Source organism: Elephas maximus, chromosome 2 (genome assembly GCF_024166365.1).
Source record: "Elephas maximus indicus isolate mEleMax1 chromosome 2, mEleMax1 primary haplotype, whole genome shotgun sequence".
Lineage (NCBI taxonomy): Eukaryota > Metazoa > Chordata > Mammalia > Proboscidea > Elephantidae > Elephas > Elephas maximus.
In genome coordinates this window covers 199854317-199860763 of record NC_064820.1, presented here as the reverse complement: position 1 = coordinate 199860763, position 6447 = coordinate 199854317, and the positions used below count along the sequence as shown (strand labels likewise).

Below are 6447 nucleotides of genomic sequence, written 5' to 3'. Positions count from 1 at the left end.
TATGAGGGTAGTTCTACTTTGCCTTATAGAGTCGCTATAAGTCACAATCGACTTGACGGCAACAGGTTTGGTTTTTGGTTTGGTAATCTTTATGGATCTGCTCTCATAAAGATTACAGCCTAGAAAACCCTATGGGGTAGTTCTACTCTGTCACACGGGGTCGCTGTGAGTTGAAATAGACTCCCTGGCACCTAACAACAACAAGCTTTATGGAAAGGACCTGTGGTGGCCATTGAAGCCAATGCATTCCTTATGGTTCTTGCTTAACGGACCTTTTTAAAAAATCCATTCCACTCCTAGGTGAGAAAGATATGGTCCCCCAATTTATTAGGTCGTTATTAGTCCACCATTGTTTATAGTATTGGTTTGATATCCAGTTTTATTTTTCTCCATGTAGTGAACCACTTTCCTCAAATTCAATCAGCAATATTTCAATACATTTATCAGTGGCTTATTGTTGCTGGGAATTATTTTAAGCCCTGTGGACACAGCAGTGGACAGTATAAAAGTCTCATGAAGATTCAGTGGGGATGAGACAGATAGTAAGCACGTATGTAAACATACAACATGTCAATGATAAAGTGCCAGAAGGAACATAAAGTAGGGTAAGCAAACACTGAGGGCAGGTGATAAGGGCAAAATGACTCCTTTTCCTATGACTTGTGGGTTCACCTTTGAGGTCCCCTGTATCAAGTTTCCATGTGCATGGTCCTGTCCCTGAGCTTACTAGACTATTCCATTGGTCTATTTGTTAACTTCTATTCCAGTAGTGAAGGGTCTTTTATATTTTGGCTTGGTAGTGTATCTTAACAATGTATAGGGCATGTTCGTTCTCTTTCATCATTTTCTTAAAAATTACTTCATCTATCTTGGACTTTAGTTTTTCAGTAAACATTGTAGAATAATTTCTTGAATTTCTCTAAATAATCTAGCTAGAATTTTAGTAGGGACTATAACAAATTTATAGATTAATTTACGTCATTTCCATGTTAGTTAATCTTATCCATAAGTGTAGAATATTGCCCCATTTATTCTGATTCTTTTGAGTTCTTTAATAGGCTTATATTTTTTCCCCAAAGGTCTAATGCATTCTTCATTAAGCTCATTCTAGATACTTTATGGTTCTTTTGGTTGCTGTTCATAATACTACCTTTTTCTCCCAAAGGTTTTCTTGTTGGTTTTTGCTGGTATATGGGTGCTACTGATTTCTGAAGCTGGCCTTGAGTCCAGCAACCTGATTGAATTTTCTCATGAATCCTCAGAGTCTGTGGATTATGTCAGATTTTCTGTGTAGACAATGTGAGGGGAAGGACTTCTTCCCCTCGCTCCATATCTCCCCAATACTTTCCACAGCTTTGCCATCACTCTCTGCCTTGGAGTGCTGAGTTTTATGCCATTTTGCTCTGATCTCTGTTTCTTATTGGTCACTCCAAGAATAACTAGACTCTCAGGTCTTTCATCTCCTGATCTCTAATTGCCATCAGTTCTATAAACCCCAGTTTCTCTTACACCTCCCAATTCCTAACATCTGCTCTGCTATGCCTTCTGAGACTTACTGTCCCTCCATAGAAGGATTGCTTTATCCTCAGTCTCTTTTCAGAACATGCTCTTCACCTTCTTGCTGTCACTGAAACATGTCTTGCCTAAGGAGGCTGACCTTCATGCTGCCCACTCACAGGGTGGCTGCTTTCTGTCCATGGCCCTTCCCCCAGAGCGGGAGGGGTAAGATGTCCTTCCTGCTTCCCACTGAAGCTTCCAGACCATGCTCTCCACCTCTTCCATAAAACCCACAATCTTGGAATCTTGAGTCAGCCATCTCCTTCCTCTCACTCTCTAACTCTCTCTGGGTCACACCTCTTTAATCTTTGAAGATATTTATATACTGGCTCGCTGTCTCTCTCTCCAATGCCACAGTATGTGTTTATTTTACTGTCTACCTTGAAAAGTCTTCTGCGTCCTGGCCTCTGAGTCCCTTGACCTCTCCTCTGCCTGCTATCATAACCTTTTCCTTCACTCGTTCACTCTCATGGTCTTACTCCAGACCTGCTCTAGCCAATAGAAATATAATGTGAGTACATACGGGATTATAAATTTTCTAGCAGCCACATTAAAAAACTAAAAAGTAGCAGGCAAAATTAATTTTAATACTATATTTTATTTAACCCAATACACTGAAAAATTGTCATTTCAAAGCATATAATCAACATAAAAATTGCTAATGAGACATCTTACATTATTTTAACACAAAGTCTTCAAAATTCAGCATCTTTAAAATTTTACACTGATAGCATACCTCAACACAGACCCACCATGTTTCAGGAGCTCAAAAGCCACATGCAAATAGTAGCTGTCTTCCTGGAAGTGCAGCTCCAACTGTATCACTAACAACAACAGCCTCCGTACAGGCTCCACATTCTCTAGTTACCTTCTCTGAAGGGTTCATCCTCTGCTTCTACACAGAAAGGCCCCTGAAATCTAGAGGAAAAGCAAGATTCCAATGAGGGTAAAACAGTCCAGAGAGGAAATGGAGAGAGTTGTTCCATCACCTATAGCTATGAGTCAATCCCAGAAAACAGAGGCTCAGTCTACATCTACCTCCCGCATCTGCATCTCATTTGTAAGGACAACAAAAAAACAATCCAAAACATAAAACTGTCCTGGCAACAGAGCAAAACCGAACCGGTGAAAGCTCTGCTCCTCCCAGGTGTAACCGTAGGGGGTACTGTCTCTCCAGGCGAGGGCCCTGGACCATCTGCATCTGTATCCAGTGGTATCTTGTGAAAAGTGCAGATTCCTTTTAAGGAAGAACAGAATTGGGATAATGGGTGCAGACTCCTGGGAATCCAGGTTTTGACAGGTGCCCCAGCTGATTCTTGTGCGCACTGTAGCTGCAGACCCCTACACTGGAGGCCTTGGGTCATCAGATGCAAAATATGGAGAGCACCATCCTGGGGGAAAAGTACAGGAGAGAACTTTTGGGGAATTAGCCAGATCAACGTACAGCCATCACTGTTGGCAGGTGGGGCTCTAACTGGCCAGGATCTTAGTCTGTGTGCAGGAGGCCACACTGGTCTCCAGGGATTTCTTACACTGCATACCAGAGTGGAATTGCCAGGCCAGGAGGTGGAAGACACTGGCTGGAGTTCAGACTCTTAGGAGCACTTTGGGAGTGAATGAGGGAGGGCTCCCGTCACACACCTGCTGAGGCTGTGGGCACTTCAAATTCCACATCGTGTCACACAGAGTAGCTATATCCCTGAGAGATGTTCTCACCTCTCAGCATGGAATTTCAGATTCCCTTCCTTTCTTTACCCCTGGGAGATTTGGTCTAAGTGAGTTTTTACAACTAATCATATATTTTCTCAAATGAATGTCATTGAAATGGGGTTGATCCAGGTGGGAGTGCGAAAATGTTTGTGGACCTCCCTGGGGGTGGAAAAGCCAGGGTTGCTAGGAGGATTTCTTTACCACCCATACAGTCCCGAACACCATGCCAAAGCTGAGGAAGCACTGGGGTCTCATTTTTCCCATTTTGCTTCCAATAGCCAGTGATATTAGATTCGCATGGAGCCCATGAAAAGCTCTTCTCTTTTAAGGAAAATTTTAGCATCACTTGCCACAGTGTCAAGGAAATAATTTTGTAAATAGAAAGTCTTTCTAAAGTAAAGGCCAGTGGCAATGGGTCCCCCAGTGACTGAGACAATTTTCTCAACATTTTTCAACAGTTTTTCACCTAAGGACTCATCTTCCTTCTCAACCAACAGCAAGTGTAGAGACTTAACGCTTGCCTGGAGTTCTTCCGTTGACACGTGCAAATCCTTGGCCAGGAGTCCCAGGGATACGTCACCCAGCCCAAAGTAAGACCTGTAGACAGCTAAGGTCTCTTCAGTTTCAGCACATCATTATCACTGATGAAGCGCATGAAAGGGATGGTGGCAGATGCCCCAGGTTTCAGGGCCTCCAGCCAAACCTTCTGCTTCAAGGAATCCTTCTTCCGGTCAATGGCACCCTCAGTAACAGTGGGCAGGGAGAGCATAAAGATGTGGCGCTTGTGAGCTGGCAGCTCCTTCAGAAGGGTGGTCTCCAGGTTAAAGAAATCATAGTCAGATACATAAATGCTGGAGACTAGGAAGACTTGAGGGTTAGTCACTTTGGCCTCCAGTAGTAGCTTCTTATAGTACCTTCGAATGTCTTACAAGGTTTTCTCCTTACCAGTGATGTTCCTGGGTTTACACCTTTGTAAATTTTGTAAATCACTGTCTATCTTGCTTAGAACAAAGTAGAAATTTTTCCCCATATTTTGGATTGCTGTGGCCAGTTGTAGATCATTTTCTTTGATATGTGTAGCAGAAATGATAATAAAGAAGTCCTACTCACCAAATTTCATTTCCTCCAGATACTTTTGTGGTGGGAAATTAATAGACCCAATGCCAGGCAGGTCCCATATAGCCACACTGGGAAACTTCGGATATTCGTATGGCTTTCTGTACATAGTTGTCTTCATCACCTTGATGGGGGCTGAATCTCCATCTTCATGCCCAATACCCCGCAGGGCATTGATGAAACTGGATTTTCCTGAGCCAGTCTACCCTGTCACAGCAATGTGCAGTGGACCATTTTCAATGTTTTTCAATACATCACTGATTGCAGAAACTGTCCCCTGAATGTCTCCACTCTCCAGGTGCGATTGAATCAAAGTGTTGTTTTCTTGAGAGAGGATTTTGCTTTCTATCTTGAACTTCTCAAAAAACTCATCAAAGCTGGAGGCCAAATTATAAGCATTTGTTTGAGAGGGCTTGGAGGGTGCCTTACCCATGGCTGTGAGCAATAGCAGGCAGTAGAGGGAGGAGAGAAGAGGGAAAGTCAAAGATGTTAGAACACCAAGTGGGAGGCCTTGGGGTTGGCTGCTACGGGAAAGCAGAACCTGAGCCCCCAGCACACATGATAGCATGGAGCATCTTCCCTTTCTGATTTCGGGTGTTGTCTGATCTTCAGGCCCGGGTCTACAGTTTGTATCACCCAGGCTGTATCCTCCCCCCGCAATGCTCTTCTTTAAGAGACTCTCAGTTCTTCAAGACCAAATTCTAGGCCCCATCACTCCACGAAAGCTTTTCTACTCACTGGTATTCGTTATCTCATTTAAAGTATCTTTAGTATGTTCATTTTTATGGCAAAAATATTCACACATGGCAGCAAATTCAATGGTACAGTTTAGCTTGTGCTAACAAAAGAAACACTCCCTCTGTACCTCTCTCTCGCCATGTGTTAGATCCCCAGGAAAATGCCCTCAAGGGCCTGATGACCTCTGTCATCTCTGTGTGACAGACCTCACTTCTCATGTGGGTCTTATATTTCCCAGACGACATATTATATATCTCTGTCAAATGGTAGCAACATAGTGTGGTTGCAAATCTCCTACCAAAAGTTCTTTCTGTCTAGAAACTATGCGGATTCATGTAACAGGGTGTTCAGTGATTCTCTTCCAGTGTTCCTGGAGCTGAGTACTGCAGGTGACCGGTGCTCCATATTGTAAAGGGACCTGCTAGGCTCATCCATGCCAAACGGAGCCAAACAAACTGCCCTGAGACCTCTGCCTCCCTGACCTCCTGCCTGTATATAAGAGAGGGCAAGTGATTATGTGGGAGAGAAAGAGGGTTTTTTTGATATTTTTTCATACTTAAAATGATTATGCTCTAAAACTCAAAAACATGTGTGATCAGGCCAAGATATCACCAAAGAGGTGAACTGAGTGTGCACCTTAATCTGACTCCAGCCTTCTTATGAACTGGCTCCACTAACTTTTTAATACTGCGCCCTGAGAAAAAACAAAACCCTGCCTGTAATGTCCCAAATGAGGTACAACAATTGTGATAGGATAGCACTGTGGTAGAGGCTTGTCTGCAGTCCTGGTCTGCCACTTTCCCCTGTATTCCAGCAGAATAAGCTGGAGTTGGGCACTGGACATCTGCACATTGAAGACGCGTGTCTCGTGGCAGAGTGTAAGGGCCTGGACAAATGTCATCTGGACACTGCTTGGCACTGCTTTTCGTAAGGAGTAAGGACAGACTGAAACCAGTTTGGCTAGTCTTGGTTCCTAAGTCTTCTAAAATTTCCATCTCTTTGGGCTGACAGGAGAAAGTAGTGAGTCCAGAGGGGAAACATTCCTAATTTTGAAATAATTTAGGAAAGTTGGTGATGGCATGTGATAGTGAGAGAACAGCTTGGGGGCTGCACCCTCCTGGGGGCTTTTGGATGGTGAAAGTCCTATCCGGCCTTGTTAGGGATATGCACCTTGGGGAGACCGGCAGTTCTCTATGGGGGCTGCAGCCTCTGTAGAATGTGGCCTTTAGGGGGACGCCCACATCCTCTGCATACCCAGGTGTTTACTCAGTGGACAGACAGTGGAGCCTGAGAAAGGAAACCCTCAATGGCAAGACCAGAGTTCAA

At 43.9% G+C, this 6447-nt stretch overlaps 1 pseudogene; it reads right to left on the bottom strand.

Moving 5' to 3' along the window:
- Positions 1–3554: 3554 nt before the first annotated feature.
- LOC126067350 (T-cell-specific guanine nucleotide triphosphate-binding protein 2-like) lies at positions 3555–4816 on the bottom strand (annotated as a pseudogene).
- Positions 4817–6447: the final 1631 nt, after the last annotated feature.